The 17,930-nt window shown below is 45.7% G+C and overlaps 1 pseudogene; it reads left to right on the top strand.

The window, feature by feature from the left end:
• The first annotated feature begins 8,562 nt into the window (after positions 1–8,562).
• Positions 8,563–11,006, top strand: LOC110553086 (low-density lipoprotein receptor-related protein 10-like; annotated as a pseudogene).
• Positions 11,007–17,930: the final 6,924 nt, after the last annotated feature.

The following is a 17,930-nucleotide window of genomic DNA, read 5'->3' as shown; positions in this document are numbered from 1 at the left end:
CAGTTTTGCCTGATAAGCCTGTTACATCAAGCTTCACTGCTAACAACTTTGTTATCCAGCACATGAGGTCCAGACACACCACCAGAGTCAAATGTATGCCCCCCCTTTAGAGTGTGGGTGGCCCCTAAAAGAGCCTTTGACTGTGAACTTGATGTGGTCACTGGCCAGTTTTACTTGGCCACTGGGTAGACATGGATCACCTCGTTCTCAGACACAAGGTGCTGGGCCATCTTTCCTGCCATGGCAGGTAGAGGCTTGCTGAAACATGCCAGACAGATGCCACATAGTCCGCCATGCGATGCAGAGTTGCTGATGGATGACAGCTTGGTGTCCTGGTAGGCTCTCTTTCAGGGAGGGGCAGACTATGACTAGTCTTGTGGGGACATCCCTGTGCTTCCCAGCTCTGCTGAGTGCCAGCAGCCTTCTGGAGCCTTTGGGACAAGCCTGGCTGTCATTGAGGCTGCTGACGGACAGCAAACGGTGAGTGGAATCTGAGCTAGAGCAGGGGGCGAGGTTTGCAGTCACTAAGCTCAGGTGACCAGGTGCAGTATGTAAAGGAGGCAGTACTGGTTAGGTGCTTGGGCTGCTAAGACTAACAGACTCCACTAAGCCACAAATCTGGACTTAGCATCACGGTGGTCATGAAATGTTCTCAGCAGTCACCCGTTTCCTATTTTCCTTATTATAGCTACAGTAGGGAAAGACATGTGCCCAGGCTAAGAACATCAATAGTGAGGGGCCCACAGGCTCCACACTGTGTTCAGCAAAATAAATTCTGTTCCAGGGTGCGTGCCTTTGGCATCACAGCCAGGCTGGGTGAGATCCTGCGCTGGCCTGCAAGGTGCCTGGCCACAAGAAGATGGCCACCTTCTCTGCCTACGTTCAACTGGCAAAAATGAGGATAAACTCAGGCTGTTTGGGAGAAGAGACCACTGCTAGGAATGCTGCCTTCTCCCATATGCAAAATCCGTGCATTGCCCCAAGCAAATGAACACCTCCCCTATGACAAAGGCTAGAGAGTGATCTGGCCTTACAATCGGAGAAGCGAAAACCAAAGAATCGTGTCAGAGCCGCTCACACTTCTTACAAAGAGCATAGCTGGATTGCAGAATCACAAAGGATTTGATTCATCGGTCATAAGAGACCACTGCTTTCCCACAGTGAAACACGATTGTAACATGATTGTGGGGAGAATTTAGTACTGGTGGCAGACAGGAGCATCTGAAGAGGTTTTCTCTCCAGTGATTCAAGGGCGTAGTTCATGGTCTTGAATGGTCCTGGGGTGAGGCTGATATAACAGTGATCAGAGCAGATATGGGTAGTGATGTTATTCCCGGGGAAAGAAATGGGTCTAGATTGGACTTTTCTGTGCTGACCTATATAGTTGCCAAGAAAAAGAACGAAGGTATGGAGTCCCCCTTAAGGGCCTCCCAGTAGTCTAAGGATAAAATAATAGTGAAGGATTGGATTAGTGAGAGACCAAAAGATAAGCAGCGATTGTTAACACTATGTAGAGTAGGCGCGGTATAGCAGTAAGTTCCCTGAGGGGAGAGCTACCTCGCTGCATTCTTTCCCGCCTTCCGGGTGGGTACGTGACTCGGCTCACAATCTGCCTTCCCGCCTGCCCGGTTCCGGGTACGTGACTTAACTACGGCTTTGTTCAAACCACCCAATCAGACCCCTGTAACTATGCTTCTCGCTTCTGTAACCGCGCTTCCTGCTCCCGAGCCCTATAAAAACCCGTCACCCCAACCGAGAGGCGCGCAAGTCTTCCAAGAGACTTTGTCGCCCCGGGTACCCGTGTACTCAATAAAGCCTCTTGCTGGTTGCATCCGAACAACTGGACTCGTTGATCTTTGGGTACGGGGTCTCCCTGATGGAAGACAACCTTCGGGGGTCTTTCATTAGAAGTGAAAAGAAATTATAACTTATTTTTGGAAAACAGATGTACAGAATGTGAGCTGAGTAGTAAAGCACCCCTCAGCCTCTGGCGGCAAGCATCATCTTCCAGCCAGGAGTTTTGAGGAGCTGTAAGGCATTCTGCATCTGTAACTATACCGTGTAAATAAAGCACGACACAGCAAATCTGGCAACCAGGAAGCCATTTAGTGAAAGAATAGTTTCATTTCTTTGTATTATATAGAGGCTATATCTCAAGGAAGACATTTTAATAGTGATATGGGCATGGCGGGAGACTATGGCCAAGTAGGAACATTGGACACTAAAGACTAACACAGTGAAGGCAGAGCAGATGCTCTGTGATTCCCCAGTACACGCAGCAGTAAACAGTCACAGAAAGAGCAAGTTGGGTGGCAAGCAGATCACAAAACAAAGCAAAACTCTGCCTTGGCAAGCTTCAAAACGTCCCTTAAAATCCACAAAGTTGACAGTTGTTGTAATACTCACGTCTATAAAGTTATACCCAAATCTATGAAACTGAACATGAGACACATTTGAGAGAAATGTGAACTTCGTGTAGAAAGAACAGGAGCATGAATTTAGGGATTGTTTTAAAGTTCTAGGATATTGTTTTAAAGAGTGTAAACGTCAGCGCACGGTGGTGCACGCTTCTCATTCCGCCACTCGAGGAGGCAGAGGCAGGCAGATCTCTGTGAGTTCGAGGCCAGCCTGGTCAACAAAGTGAGTCTAGAACAGCCTAGGCTACACAGAGAAACCCTGTCTTGGAAAACAACAACAAAAATTAATGATGGAATGCAAGCTTCTCAAAAATAAAATGCTCAACGTGAACTGGGAAAGCAGTGACGGGTGTGATGAACAGGGAAGAAGCTGAAGTCACGGCTGGTCTAACGTTCTTCCACTGTTCACTCTTAAAATGTTCAAGAAAGGGACAAATATGGCCAGTGGAGTGGTTCCAAATCATGACAAAACCCTATTTTTGTTTTAGAAATATAGTACGATCCAGTGAAAGCTATGGAGTGCTCATGCTGTGGATCACAGGACAGCCTCAGTCATAAGAATCTCCTTTAGCATGAATGACAACCTCTAGGTCTATACCTGGGCTAGTGGTTCTGGGTTCTATACAAAAGCAGGCTGAGAAAACCATGCTGAGCAAGCCAGTAAGCAGCCCCCTCTACGGCCTCTGCAATAGGTCCTGCCTCCAAACTCCTGCCCTGTTTGAGTTCCTGTCCTGAATTCCCTTGATGATGAATAATGATAAGGAAGTATAAGGCAAATGAGCTCTTTCCTCCCCAGCCTGCTTTTTTGTCATGGAGTTTTGTCAAAGCAATAGGAACTGGGCTAGATAATTGTAGTTATTAGAAGACTTCACCATCACTAGTAATATTCTAGCATATCAGACAAATCTTTGAAAAGGATGTTAATAATGTGTAGCATCTCAAAAGGAAAAAATAACATGGCATCAGTGACTTTTGAGGTGTAATGCCACACAAAACATTAAAACTCACATTGGAATCAATCATCCCCCTTCAGAGCCATCCCCACTTCCTGGGAAAAGCTGTGGTTACATTTGTAAATAAAAATATCCCAGTAAACAACATGTACTTACTGTAGTAATTATGCTCACTTCAAAATGTTAGTGTTGCTCTTTCCTCAGTTGATAAAAATTATACTATATGAAAAATTTTGGTAAAAAAAACATTTTAGGTGAGTATTGGCTGTTTTTTCATTTAAAAAGTAAGAAAGCATATGGTAAATAGTAAAAGAAATGGGATGTTCTACTGTAATAAGGCTGTGGGGAAAAGGGGATTAAAGACTAATGAAATTGCGAACAAGGGCAGATAAGACTTGATGTTAAAGCCAAGGGGAGAACATAAGGATGTCTGATTACTCTTCAACATGGGTGAATGAGGAGCAGAAGGATTAGGGGGAAATTGTCTTTAATGTCTTTTATAAAAAATTCTAGAGAAAGAACTGCCTTTCTGACAAACATTTAACTGAGGAAGAATTCAGAAAGCAGCAACAGCAGATAGAATGCAAACAGACAAAATGTGTAGCAGGGTTGAGAAGTTTGTAAAAATTGTTTTTACTACAACAATCTAAGATAGACAGTTTACATTAGACTAACTCCTAGAAATGCATGCATATTAGTAATAGGTTTAAAAAAAAAAGCTTTCCAGGACAATGTATCACAGCGGAAGAATCCTAAAGTGTTCTAAATTATTCCGTTTTGTCCTATTGATTGCTCTCTTGTATAGGAGAGGAACTGTGCACACCCAGCCTCCAATGTTGGCTCAGAGCGCAGGAGTGTGACATAAGCAAGCCCGTGTAAACAATCAGGTTTACACTAGATTTTCCCAGAGATTTTCAGATATGAACCTGGAAGGCATGCATTGGTGGTGTACAGGATGTACTGAGAAGTTTTGATTTCTTTAAAAACACAAAAACATTATGAGAATATGCTTTTTGTTTACTATGGGGGCTGCTTCAGGTTGTCCACAGCAGCTGACTATGATTTGCCTTGTGCTCTAGTAGGGGTGTGATTTTGCCAGCTGCAGATAGTTTCTGCAAGTGTCTGACATTTGGAATTCTGGGCACTCTTGAGAGGCTATGCAAATGCTAGGGCCCTGAGAGAGCTGTGATGGCTGCTGCTCCTCCACCTGTGGCTGCTGGTTGCTGTTGTTGTAATTCGTCAAGTGGCTGTGTGAAAAAAGAGAAGAAACTGAATATCCTAGTGGCCAAAGATCAGACTTGCCCCAAGAAACTCCACACCCCTAATCGGCAGAAAGTAGTCTAGTGATAACAACACCCTGTTTTTCCTCTATCCTTCTTTCTCTCCTATCTAGTGTTGGGGGATTGGAAGGGTTGAATAAGAGTGGAGAAGGTTGAAAGGGAGAAAAGGGGACCCACAAAGTACCAATCACTGCCTTCAACAGAGCGATTTGAAGATTTCAGAAAATATGTTTCGAGTTGTCCCTCTTACTACAAGAGCTATAGAGCTTGTTCTCAAAGTAAATTACAGAAATGAGAGTGGCATAAGAAATAAGAAATGTTGTGGCTGTTGGGAGAAAGGGGAGAGGGCTGTGAGTCTCAGATTCTTCTTAGCAGATATTGTCAATGCCAGTAGACTCTGGTCATGTAGTAAGAGATCTCAAGAACAGTCCTCTCTCTGGCCCCTTTCCTGTTTCTTTGATCTATTATAAGCAGGTCTTTTCATCAGATGCACATCTCTCAGACAAGCCCGAGAAACAGTTTTGAACTTGGCATGGTGAAAAACTCACCCAGGACAGTGGTCAAATCTTCCCGCTCTGCCTTGTTCTTAACTAGAGCACAGGGATGAGGAGAGAGTAGTGGCATGTGTGGATTTGGGCTGGCACATGGATTTGTCTCTGCATCTGAAACCAGAAGGCAGCCGGAGGAAATGTTCAGAATCAGACAACAACAAGGAGGCACAGCTGATCCTTTGAGGAGATTTGTCTGTCCTCCTGGTTTCTTTGCTTGGGATTGTCAATCCAATCCTCCCTTCTGCTGTTGGGAATCCAGGAGTGCAGTGTGATGCTCAGGACTGATACTCAGTTCCTTTTGCTATGCTGTGGGTGTCTGAAATCCTGAAACTAATCAACACTGGATCATATTTAACTACATCTGCCTTAAAGATCCTACACAACAGCTATAAAATCAACAGCCCATTTTTTCCCACCTGGACTTATACTTTCTTGTGTTTCTAAACTCTCCAGTGTTACTCAACTAGTAATACATGGCTACCATGTGACATGTATTACATGACCATTGTGGTGGCTCATTTTACATCAACTTGACACAAGCTAGAGTTATTTGAGCTTTCTGAGAAACAGGAACTGAGAAAATGCCTTCATAATATTAGACTGTTAGTTATTTTCTCAATTAAAGATCAGTGGAAGAGGACTCAATTTATTATAGGTGGGCTATTCCAGGGCTGGTGGTCCTGGGTTCTATAAGAAAGCAGACTGAGAAAGCTATATAGAGTGGATTGGGTTTTGTGGGATTTTTTGTTTGTTTGTTTGTTTTCTTTTTCTTCTTCTTCTTTTAAATGTATGAGTGCTCTGTCTGCTTTCATGCCTGCACACCAGAAGAGGGCTTCATATCCCATTATGGTTGTGAGCCATCATGTGGTTGCTAGGAATTGAATTCATGTCCTCTAGAAGAGCAGCTAGTACTCTTAACTGCTGAGCCATTTCTCTAGCCATAAGCTAGAAAAGTCTTAAATGGAACTACAAGGCAATCAAAGGACAATTTTAGAGCCAAACAAGACCTAGGCATCTCATTAAGAAAAAATACAGTGTGAAGTACACTTAAAAGTCTCTGTCCAGTCACTGGACAAAGGTTACTGAGCCTGAGGACACAGAGCAGCACTCAAAGGTTGGTTACATATTAGACAGAGTTTCAAGGAGTTTGTGTATAAAGCAAACAAATGAATAAACCGAGGATTTAAAAAAAAAATCCCAAGTGTGACTGCTATACTGTTTATGTGTAAAACTTGCTGAGATTTGGGGTGTTAAGAGTCTGGTTCTGATCTGAAGAAACTGGGGAGTTAGAAAGTGTTTCCAAGAAAGGGAATATTTGAGACACATTTGGAGGACAGTGTCAGAAAATGCCACTCGGGGAAAAGGCAAGGTTCAGCGAGGGACACGGAAGAGAACTGCCAACACTGAGGTGTGGCTAGAGATGGCTTCTCTGAGTAATAAAAGCAATCAGGTGTGGCTGGGGAAAATGAGGATGCAGGGGGTTGATGTGACTGGGTAGCAGCCTGAGGTCAGTTGACGCAAAGCTTTGGGTGGTTAAGGAGCTTGGAACATGTAATCAAAAGTGACCTAGGCAGAGCTTCTGAGTACAGGCGTTAAACAAGTGGGTGAGTTTGGGGGGAGCTGGGGCACCATGTGGACGAATGGCCGTGGGGGCAGGAGTAAAGGAGGACAAGTCCACTCATCCAGCATCTTTCATCTAAGCTAGAAACCTGTCATCCCCCGAAGTAGTGGACTCAGCTCTCACTAGGGATAAGTAGTTGCAGACAGAGCCCCTGCTGCATGTGTTGACAGCTAAGCGTTATCATTATTAAAAAAAAAAATTAAATCACATCAAATCACAATAGGAGAGAGTAAATCCAGGGCATCGGGAATGCTTACAACACCCTCCTTGCAGCATCTGGTGTTCCCTGCCTAGGCTCCGAGGCTGTTTGTCAGTGACTCCCTCTGACTGGGAGATGCCACGGAAGGGCACACGGCTGTGCCTGGCTCCCCAGCTCCACCGTGAGTGACTTTCCGGCAGCTGGTCCTCAGTCAGCTCAAACTGGCTTCCACCCTAGGAATCAGAACCAAAAGCCACACCTTTGCTTATTCTTGTATGATCCAAGCTCATAAGAATCTGGAGGAAGAGTTAAAAGCGCAGACTGACTTTAAAGGCGTGATGACCTATCTACAGTCACGTTATAAGCGGCCTCCAGCATACTAAATGTTCTTTCAGTATTCAAAAGCAGTGAGCTGGGTCAGCGAGGGAAGTGATGGTTTCGCTGACACCTGGACAAGGTTCAAATTCACTTGCATTGTATGTGGTGAGTTTCTTTCTTTCTTTTTTCTTTCAGGATTGAGCTGCATCGGGACTGAGCTCAGTTACTGCATTAACTCTCCTCTGACTGTGTTGAAGAGCCTTCGGAAAAACGGAAAAACACCCTAAAGGAAGAAGGATTTACCTGGTTCACAGTGCATAGTGAACTGACTTTACAGTCTCTGGGTAAGGGATCTGGTAAAAAGGTGTGGCCGAGCAAGTCTGTTTACCTCTTGGCATCCGGGAAGCTGAAAGAAGCAGGGTGGGGAACGAGAAGGGACCCCCAAACACTTCTGTGATATATGACATTCTATCAACCAGACACCTCCTCCACTTTTCACCACTTCCCAGTGGCATCATCAATTTAGGAGTCCCTCGGTGGATCTGATCCATCGTCTAGTTCAAAGGCCTCGTGGATCCAATACGAATCCACCGTTGAGGCCCACACCTTCAACACTTCATATCCAAACCATAACCGTGAAAGTGCCAGTCATTACTGTGATGAAAACGCTCCGAGGCAGATCCTCGGGCTAATTTTGTAGCACAACTGTTGGCACCAGAGTTCCTTTTAAGTGGAAAGCTGATTTCACAACAGATGCCAATTCTTGTAAAGCTGTAGGTCTAAATCAAAATCCAAGGAAGCATTCTAGCTTAGTGTTTATTTTAAAATTGTATTAAGAAATACTCGCTCCTCATCGCCGGCTGCTGGGCTTCAGCCGGGGTTCGCTGGGCACCAAGAGTCCTGCAAAGCCGCAGTCCGGCTTCCCTGAGGGTCTCGGGCCGAGCAGTGCACCGGCTTGGGAAGCGACAGTCCACGAAGTGTGGTCTTCGGAGGACTCAGCATTCCCCGGCAGTCGCCGCCAGCATGAGGAGCCCGCTGAGGGAGAGATCAATTCTGAAGTTGGCAAGAGGCATCACTCCTGTTCCGCTCCGCCTCTCATCCAGCCCTGGCACCCCTGAGCCTGGGTCTCTCTGGGGTTATGCAGGCCCTGCTCTGCGGGCCCTGCAGAGCACCCTGCCAGGAGTGGCGTCCCGGGACCCTGCTGGCACCCCTGTCCAGCCAGGATGCTTCCGGCCCTCCCCCTTCTTCTCCTCCTCCTTGTTGGAGATGTTCTGGCCTGTCCAGACAGGATCAGTTTCCCAAATTCTGCTTGTGAGACACCCCCAGTAGTGCTCATGGAGGAACAGGGAACTTTACAGAGGCCTCTGGGCCGGGACAGCCGAAGCTCCCCTGCCAACTGCACCTAGGTCATTCTGGGCAGCAAGGAACAGAAAGTAACTCAGGTGAGAAACAAGAACAGAAGCTGTTTATGGCCTGTGGCTCAGAGCGCTTAGGCCTGCACTCCCCTCTCCAGCCCCCAGTCTCCCCGTGTGAGGCTCCTGCCAGCCCTTTGCAGCTGCCAGGGGGCAATGTCACCATAACACACCTCTATGCTGGGGCCAGAGCATCCACGGGCCAGGGCCTTTTGCTGCCTTACAGTCAAGACTGGCTGCTGTGCCCGCGGGAGGAGTTCCGGTGCCTGAACCACCGCTGTGTACCTGCTGCTCAGCGCGGTGACGGGATTGACGCCTGTGGCGATGGCTCTGCTGAGGCATGTCGCAGTCAGATCCGTTCCCTAACCCGAACCCAGCCCCTGCCACAACCCTGCCCTGCAATCTCACCGAGGACGGCTTTCATGGGGTCTCCTCCTCCCCTGGATACTCACACCTGGCCTCAGTCTCGCACCGGCAGTCCTGCTGTGGCTGCTGCGCCCCCATGATGGCCGGAGGCGGGCAGGGTGCTTCACAGCCCTGTGGGCTATGGAGATGCGGTCCACGTGTGGGAGGACCCCTCGACTGCTATGCAGTCTGGCACACTTGTCGCTATGAGGACCCCGTCTGGTCGGGCTGTTGTGTCCTACCACGCAGTTGTATGGAGTGCGGCCGGGGCTTTAACGCTACCCACCATGTTCAAGGATGCTGTTTACCTTGGGACAGACCCTGTGGCTTCGGCTCGGGCCTGGGGGCTGTTGAAAATCTAGGTGGGCGCTGTGCCGATGGCACAGATGAAGAGGGTTGCCCTGGCTGCCCTGGGCACTTCCCCTGTGGAGCACTGTCACCCCTAGTGCCAGAGCCTGCTACCCGCCTGCTGGCCGCTTCAGCTACCAGACATTCTGCGCTGACAGAGCAGATGAGAGGCGATGCTGGCTTTGCCAGCCTGGCAACTTCTGATGCTGGGATTAGAAATATGTGTATAAGACCTCTGTGTGTGTGTGTGTGTGTGTGTGTGTGTGTGTGTGTGTGTGTGTGACAGCTGGACTGGACTGATGGCGGTGATGAGTGGGACTGCCCTTACACCCTTACCTGAAAAGCCATCACAGCAGCGCTCATTGACAGCCTAGTGTGCGGCCTGTTGCTGGCCATCTCTCTGGGCTGCACCTGTAAGCTCCCGGGGATATAGCATCTTTGTTCCCCTCTCCCGGGTAGAGGCTGAGGTTGTGCAGCGGCAGGCACCCCCTCCCTGTGGACAGCTTATCCTATGGCATCCCACCTGTAGAAGACTTCTCCACAGAGAACCCTAATGATAAATCTATGCTGCGGGGCCTATGTTCTCTGCTCCAAATCTTAAGTCAAGATATGACTCCAGGAGGTCCTTCAGGGGCCTGCAAACACCAGCGGGGCATCAGTTTGTTGTTGGGGCCTGCTTCCTCAAACCAATACCCCAGCTGGGGTCCCTGAGACCAGATCCCAGGTCACACCTTCTGTTCCCTCTGAGGCCCTGGATGACAGCACAGGCCAAGCCTGTAGGGAGGCAGTAGGGGAGGGGCTGGATGGGGAGCAGGCTCCTCTGTTACCGATCAAGTCCCCCATCCTAAACCCAAGCACATTTCTGGCCCTTGCTACTGCCACTGAGCCTCCAGGCCCACTACCCTCAGTGCCTGTAGAATCATCAACTGTTGTCTGGCGTTGTACAGGTCTTATGGGGCCGTCTCCTACCCTCCTACCTAGCCTGTGGTCCCCAGGATCCATCTGGACCCCAGCTGGACCTCTGGGCTCAGAGGATGAGGTCTCAAAGGATGTATTGTTGATGCCCGCTGGATGAGCCCGAGGTCTTTGTGGTCAAGACAGACAATGAGCCACTGCTTGCTTGAGGGAGCCTGGCCCTCTTGGGGCTCTGGTCACAACTGTATGATCTTTGTAAGTAGCTCAGCTTCCCCTACTGATCTATGTAGCGCAGAAAATTAGGTGTTCCTCAGCAGGCAGAGAGCTCACTGAGAGCACCTTCTGTGTTGGACCCCACCACCACCCTCTGCCCATCCTGCTGTCCAGGGAAAGTATTACAGGTTTCAACACTCCTCCCTTCCCCACTCCCCACCCCAAAGTGGCTCTAAGTCCCAGACTGTGGGCAGTTGGAGATCTTCTAGCTCCCAAGGAAAGGATTTGACCAGAGTGATGGTTTTGCTAGCCTCCATCTCTATGGTGCACAGGACACTTAGAGAATACAAGGGCTTTTGTCCCTTAGCTGCATCGTTGTCCAGGAAATCAAGGGGGAAAAATAAAGGAATAGTAAATTTCAATATATATGTATTTGTTTAAGGGGCTGGAGAGATGGCTCAGCAGGTAAAGACATTTGTTGAGCAACCCCTGTACAATCCACATAAAGGTGGAAGGAAAGAAGTGACTCAAAAAAGTTGTCCTTCAAAAAGTTGATCTCCATTTCATGTCATGCACACACAATAAGAAATGAAAATTTAAGAAATTGAAAAAATAGAGAAAATTATTTTGCATTAAACTTTGTGGGACTTTGAATTTTATGAGTGTGTACGTTTTGAGTGTGTATGTATGGAATTTTCCAGTTGTGTATGTGAATGCATTCATTTTTCTCCCATAGCTAGCTATTAAACATTCCCTAGTACCTTACACTCTGTAAAGTGTGTATCTGAGAAAGGTCCGTAAATGGAACATGTGCATAGGACACAGAGAGTCAAACGGAGACATTAACAGCTACTGAACCAGAAGGTAGTCTGTGGGCCACAGAGCCAGAAGATGAGAGGAACAACTACCCCTGAAGTAAAGAAAAATAGACTTTACCAAGTTGGAGCAGTTTTCCAGTTCTTCAATGTCCTATCATTACAGAGTCATATGACAGTTCATCATTAAGATAAACTTGTGATGGACTTTCTCTCCTAGGTGAGAGATCTGGGGACCAAACCACATGACAGGTTGTGACATGTACTACCTGACTCTTAAAGTTTTAAAAGTTTATGTGTGTGTGTGTGTGTGTGTGTGTGTGTGTGTGTGTGTGTATAAAAAGTACGTGTACCCTCATGTATGTTATGGTAGGGAGCCACCTTTTCAAAGTCAGTTCCCTTTTTCGCCCATGGGTCCCAGAGATGGAGGCTGAGTTCTCAGGCTTGCACAGAAAGAGCTTTTATCCACGGAGCCATGTTTCCGCCCTTCCTCCTTTATTTGAAAAAAAAAAAAAAAAAAAAAAAGAAAGAAAAAACCTGTTTCTCCCATATCCAGTCTATAACATCCAGTTAACATGTCCTCAGAGATGCTCAAGAAAAAGTGCCTCTGCTCAAGACTTCTTCAGAAAACTTGACAGATACACAGAAGGAGATTCTACTTGCCTCAAGCAGAGAAGAGAGTGTCATTCATGAACGCGCTTTGCAACTGTAATAAAAAAGACAACTGGAATTTTCCCGGTGAATTCCAACATTTACTCTATTTGTATGCAGAGTGCTGGGGGGGTGGGGAGAGTAGGGAAGGAACTATGGGAGTGAAGGGCAGCTTAGTTTAGAAGCTTAGTGTTCTATAGAGTCATCTCTGATGATCTAATCAGCATATTTGAACCCTGAGCCCTGGATAACTTCCTCAAAGGACTGTTCTCTGGAGTGCCAACTGCCCATGGTCCTCATAAAGAACAAATGAGTAAGTAAAGACTGAGTAAATAAGATGAGATCAATAACACATTGTATTCCCAAGAACAGATACTAATTATGCACTGAAATGCTAGCTACGGCCGGGTGTGATTTTGCCTACCTGTAATCACAACACTTAAGAGGTCAAGTCAGGGCAAGCATAGTGTGAGTGAGGCCAGTCTGGGCTACATAGTGAAACTCTGTGAAAGGAGAGAAGGAAAAAAGGAAGGAAAGAGAAGGCAAGAAAGCAAGTAAGCAAGAAAGAAAAAAGAAAAGGAAGGAAGGAAAGACAGAAGGAGAAAAGAAGAAAGGGAGGAAAGAAGAAGGAAAAATTGGAAAGAAAGAAGGAGGAAGGTATGGAGAGAGAAGCTAGTTATCACTTGTTCGAAGTTAAAAATCTTAGTAGGCTGGAGATCCTGGTATAAATTTGAAAAATGTTGAAAAGATACATCCCCAAATAATTCCAAAACTGAGTTCAGCAATCAAGTAGTTTTATTGTATCTAGAATCATCACCTTGCCCCTATATAAACGTTCCTATAGCCAGCACATGTCTTGGAATATTAAACAAAACTTCTACGCCCAGAATCTAACACAGTAAAATCTCAGAAGCTATGATCCTTTTGGATGACTGAGTTGGACACACATCTTGTGTATTAACCGGTTTCCAAGGTAGCACCCCATGTCTTCTGCATCTTGTGTTGCTCCTTCCCTGTGCTAGGGTTTGGCTGTGTGTCTATGGGAACAGAGTGAGCAGAAGTGAGGAAGTGACATCCATCCCATTGGAGTTTGCTTTGTAATAGTCATGGCAGCTTCTTCCAGTCACAAAGTGAAAAGTTTGTGACTGGAAGTTTGTGAAAACACAGCAGTTGACTGACCAGCAATAGACAGTTAATAAGGAGATACCTTTTGCCACCTTGAGGTTCACAGTCCTTAAAGAACCTTTGATCCTGGAGACAAAGGCCTTTCAAAACACATTTCCAAAAGTATCATGGAGGATGCCAGCATGCTTGTTACCCTAGTTCTGGGAAGGCAGTGACAGGGGGGCCCTGAGATTCTTTGGCCAGCCAACTTATCCTAATACATACCCCATAGCGAGAGACCCTGTCTAAAACAAGGTAGATTGCTGCTGAGAAACAGCACTTGGGAAGGGCCCCTGGCCTCCACATGCACACACACACACACAGACACTCACACACACACACACACACACACACACACACACACACAGTGGGAAAAAATGTGACCCTGCCTTGAGAAGCTCACTTCTCTTGGTGTCTCTTACTTTCTTCCTGAGCATGTTCTCTTTTAATCAGTCTCAGCTCCACTTTACAAAAGAGTGAGAAATGACACAATTATTTTTAAAGAGAGAAAGTTTGCTATAGAGATTATTACGTCTAATAGCTAATAGTGGTTGGCTAGTAAGAACAGAGAACTCCGTGATGGAGAGATGGCTCAGTGGCTAAGAGTGGCTGATGCTCCTGTAGAGGACTAGAGTTCAGTTGTCAGCATGGACATTAGGTGGCTTGCAGCCATGTGTAAACCCAGCTCCCAGGCAACAACACAATTTCATACAAATGCTTAAACACACACACACACACACACACACACACACACACACACATGCGTGAGCATGTGCCAAGTTTTAAAAGATTAATAAATGAGAGAGAATCTGAAAGGATGAAGGACAAGCTGAAGTAAGGAGGAGCCACCACCACCCTTTGGCCTGAATGGAACCCCAGGACCAAGACCCGGGCCTTGCTGGAGAGTGGACACAGTAAGGTTCAGGTGAGGCTTGCCAGGCATCCAAGGAGTCCCTGAGCTTCTGTGGAACCTGGTGGGCATCTGTTCTTTGTGTTGTGCTTGCCTGCATGTGTGTGTGTGTGTGTGTGTGTGTGTGTGTGTGTGTGTGTGTTTGTATTTTGGGGGCTAGGGGAGGGGCAGAAGCCTGTCAAGGCAAGCAGTAAGCCTAACTTGAACCTTTGTCAGCCATATGAAAATTACCAATTGTTTCCTTCAAAGTATATTTACCAATCGACACAGGAAACCCTCTAAGTTTCAATATTTTTAATTTACAAAATGTTTGAAAATTCCCTTGAGGGTTGTCAGAGGAATCAATGAGCCGATATACGCAAAATCTTTTGAACAGTCTGTTCCGTGTTAAACACCATAAAGAGTCTGCTATCGAGTTCTCTTCAGAAACAACAGCCGCCCATGTACACGCTACACTCGAAAGTGTAGCTGCAGGTAAAACCTCTCATGTTGAATGACTGAGTCAAAGTATTTTGGGCTTTTAAATACTAGGAGACTTATCAGAGTTGCTGTTTTTCTAGAGACCATAACAACCTGCAAATTCATTAGATTAGTCACCACAGGCTGCTAGGACAAAACACTATAGCCTGGGTGGTTTAAACAATGGGAATTTAAAGTTTCACATATCTGGAGGCTGCAAATTCCAGGGTCAAAGTCTGGCAGGTACAGTTTTGGTGAGTATTTGCTTCCTGTGTCTTAGCTGTGTCCTCACAGGACACAGAGATGGGGTGGAGAGAAAGAGAGCTGGGGAAGAAGAGAGAGGGAGAGAGTGAATCCTGGTTCTCCTTCCTCCTCTTCTCAGACACTGCTACTGCTGTGGTGGAGTCACTCTTGTACCCTTGTCTAAACCTAATTATATTTACAGGCTCTGAATCCAAACACCATCAAGCAGAAGGTTAAGGCTTCAATATAAACTTCGGGATACATTCAGTCCCCATCTCCCATCAACCATGCATCTGAACATATATTTGCCTAATTTCTAATCCTACTTTTCCAATTTTTGAACATTTACAGTTCCAGTGCTGAAAAGTACCTCACAGTTTTATTTTTTCTCTCATTATAATCTTATATGTACAAAATCCATTTACAGCCTTTATAATTTTAATTTTCTTTATCCAAATATTTATAGGGCTATTACTGTGTATATATATATATATTTTTTTTTTTCCCCCATCCCCTGGGGGATGAAATTAGAAATTAGTTCCTAGTCATATGTTACAATACTTTCTTACATTTTTTTGTTTTGTTTTTTATTTTATTTTATTTTGTTTGAGACAAGGTTTCTCTGTGTAGCTCTGGCTGTTCTGGAACTCCTTCTATAAGCCAGGAGGACGGCCTCAAACTCACAGAGATCTGTCTGCCTCTGCCTTTCTGGTGTTGTATTAAAGGCATGCATCACTGACAGGGTTTGCTTGTTTGTTTGTTGAGGTGTTTAAACTGGGAAGATATTTCTCATTTTCATTTGGTAGGATACATTAATGTTTATAATCATATGTTCTGATTTTCTGTAGTATAGGCAGAAATTATTTCTAATCCAATGAGAATTAATTTTTCTTATTAATATGCCTTCTTTCCCCTCCTCTCTTTTTTTCTTCCTCTCTCCTTCCCTCCCTCCATCTAGGAATTAAGCCCAGTGCTTGCACTTTCTAAGCAAATGTTCTACTTTTAGGCTACATTCCAGCTCTTGCTTGATTAAATTTCATATTATGGAGCCCGGGCTTCTAACCCTTGATCTTCCTACTTCCATATCCGGGGTGCTGGGATTATCGGCATTCACCACAATACCCTTCTTAGCTCATTCTCACTCTCTTCTCTCCCCAGCATAACACTGTTGCTCATTACTTTTTGTGAGACCAATTTGAAGGACCCGCCCCTTCCTGGGTTCCTGGGGCAGGAGTTAAGCCTTGTTAAAGCACTGTTACGTTGCTGTTAATATTAGCAATGTACTTTTATCATAAGCACTTCTTACGGTATTCATTTTTCTTTTGAATAAACTGAAGTATTGAGGACCAGGGGAACTTGACTTCTCAGTAAATACTTTTGAGATTCTTTCGGTTGCTTTGTTAGAAGGACTGTCCACCCTGAAGCCGGAAACCCCCCTTTCATGCCAGCCCTGCTGCTTTAAACACTTTAGAAGTAATATAGCAAAAACAGTTGCCAGCTGCTCAAACATAGCCCTAACATTTTCCAAACATAACCAGAAGCCTTTCACTAGTGGGCTTGGGTGGGGTGGGGGTTGGGGGTGGGAGGTGGGTGGAGGGGATGATTCCCCTGAAGACCACAAAAAGACCGGTGGTTGGCTTGTACTGTCCTTCAATTGCATAAGCTCCTCTGGAGGATCCAAGAATGGTTCTTTCCTGATGTGGCTACATGAGGACCCAGCCCAAGGATGAACTCTCAAGTGGTCTGATCTCACCTATGTTTGATGTTTATTATTTTAGTGCAGAATGAGCTGATAACAGGAAGAGCAGGTGAAAGGACACACATCCTCTGGAGGACAGGGCAGACTCCCTTGTTCTGTCTACAATAGCAGGCTGTTTGGTTCACTCTGTTGCTCTGCTGGGAGCCATCACCCTGATGTGGCTACATGAGGACCCAGCCCACTGATGAACTCTCAAGTGGTCTGGTCTCACCTTTGATAATAATAAATATTATCAAATGTTATTAAATAATAAACATTCCTTTGATGTTTATTATTTTAGAGCAGAATGAGCTGGTGACAGGAAGAAAGGGTGAAGGGACAAGAGGATTGGAGGATGACAGCTCCGAATGTGGAACAGTAGCACTGACTAGAGTGGAGACACCAAAGGCAGCAAGTGGGACAGAGGTGGCAGAGGTGGTAAGAGCTGTGAAGAAATGAAGACAAGAAAATGAGGTCATTGGAAGAATCCCAGATGGCTACCAAATGGTCTCAGACACCATAGGTTCAATAGCTGTAAAACTGTCTCTGTTAAGGGCTCAGAATCCTGAACACTGCAATCCCCATCGCCGCAGCGACAAGGGCAGGACCTGATGCCTGAGGGAAAACTGCAACTCTGGAAGACGCTGCTGGTCTGTGGCATCCACTGCTTCTAGAAGCTGAGGAGGATAGTAGCTGCCAAGTGCTGTGACCACTAAATTAATCCCAGAGCAGTCAGCCTCTAGCCTCTGAGTGTGTTGAGCCATGAGTATCTGGCTTTGATGAGGACAGTAGGCCCAAGCAGTCTTCTCTATAAAATTAGTTTTTTAAGCATTGGTATGGTGAAAACGACCACCTAGGAGAGAAGACATAAGCCTGTCCTGTGAAGACTATAATTCTTCCGAGACCATAGAAGGTGATGATGCCATCAGTTAGCTGATCACTGGGTTGACCAGATGGCTTGGCAGGGAAAGCTATGTGCTACTGTGCTTGATGGATTGAATTCCATCCTTGGGATCAACAGGGGAGAAAGAAACGACTCATTCTTGAAAGTTGACCTTTTGACAAGTTTACATGTAACCTCCCTCCCCCACTTCAACACATAAACAAATAAACACATACAGGTAAATTTAAAAATGAGGCAGGCAGAGTATCAGGGAACATCAGGGAAGATATATGTTGCTTCAGATAAACTTAAAGAATGAGGAAGACTCAATGAACTTGATCTGGTTATCAATTCAATAATAAAACAAAGTTAAAAATTAAATGGTTGAGCCAATAAAATTCTCCAGTTGGTAAGATAAGGGCTAAAGGTTCTGAG

The sequence above is a fragment of the Meriones unguiculatus genome, chromosome 19 (assembly GCF_030254825.1).
Source record: "Meriones unguiculatus strain TT.TT164.6M chromosome 19, Bangor_MerUng_6.1, whole genome shotgun sequence".
Lineage (NCBI taxonomy): Eukaryota > Metazoa > Chordata > Mammalia > Rodentia > Muridae > Meriones > Meriones unguiculatus.
This window is presented reverse-complemented; position numbering and strand designations above follow the sequence as displayed.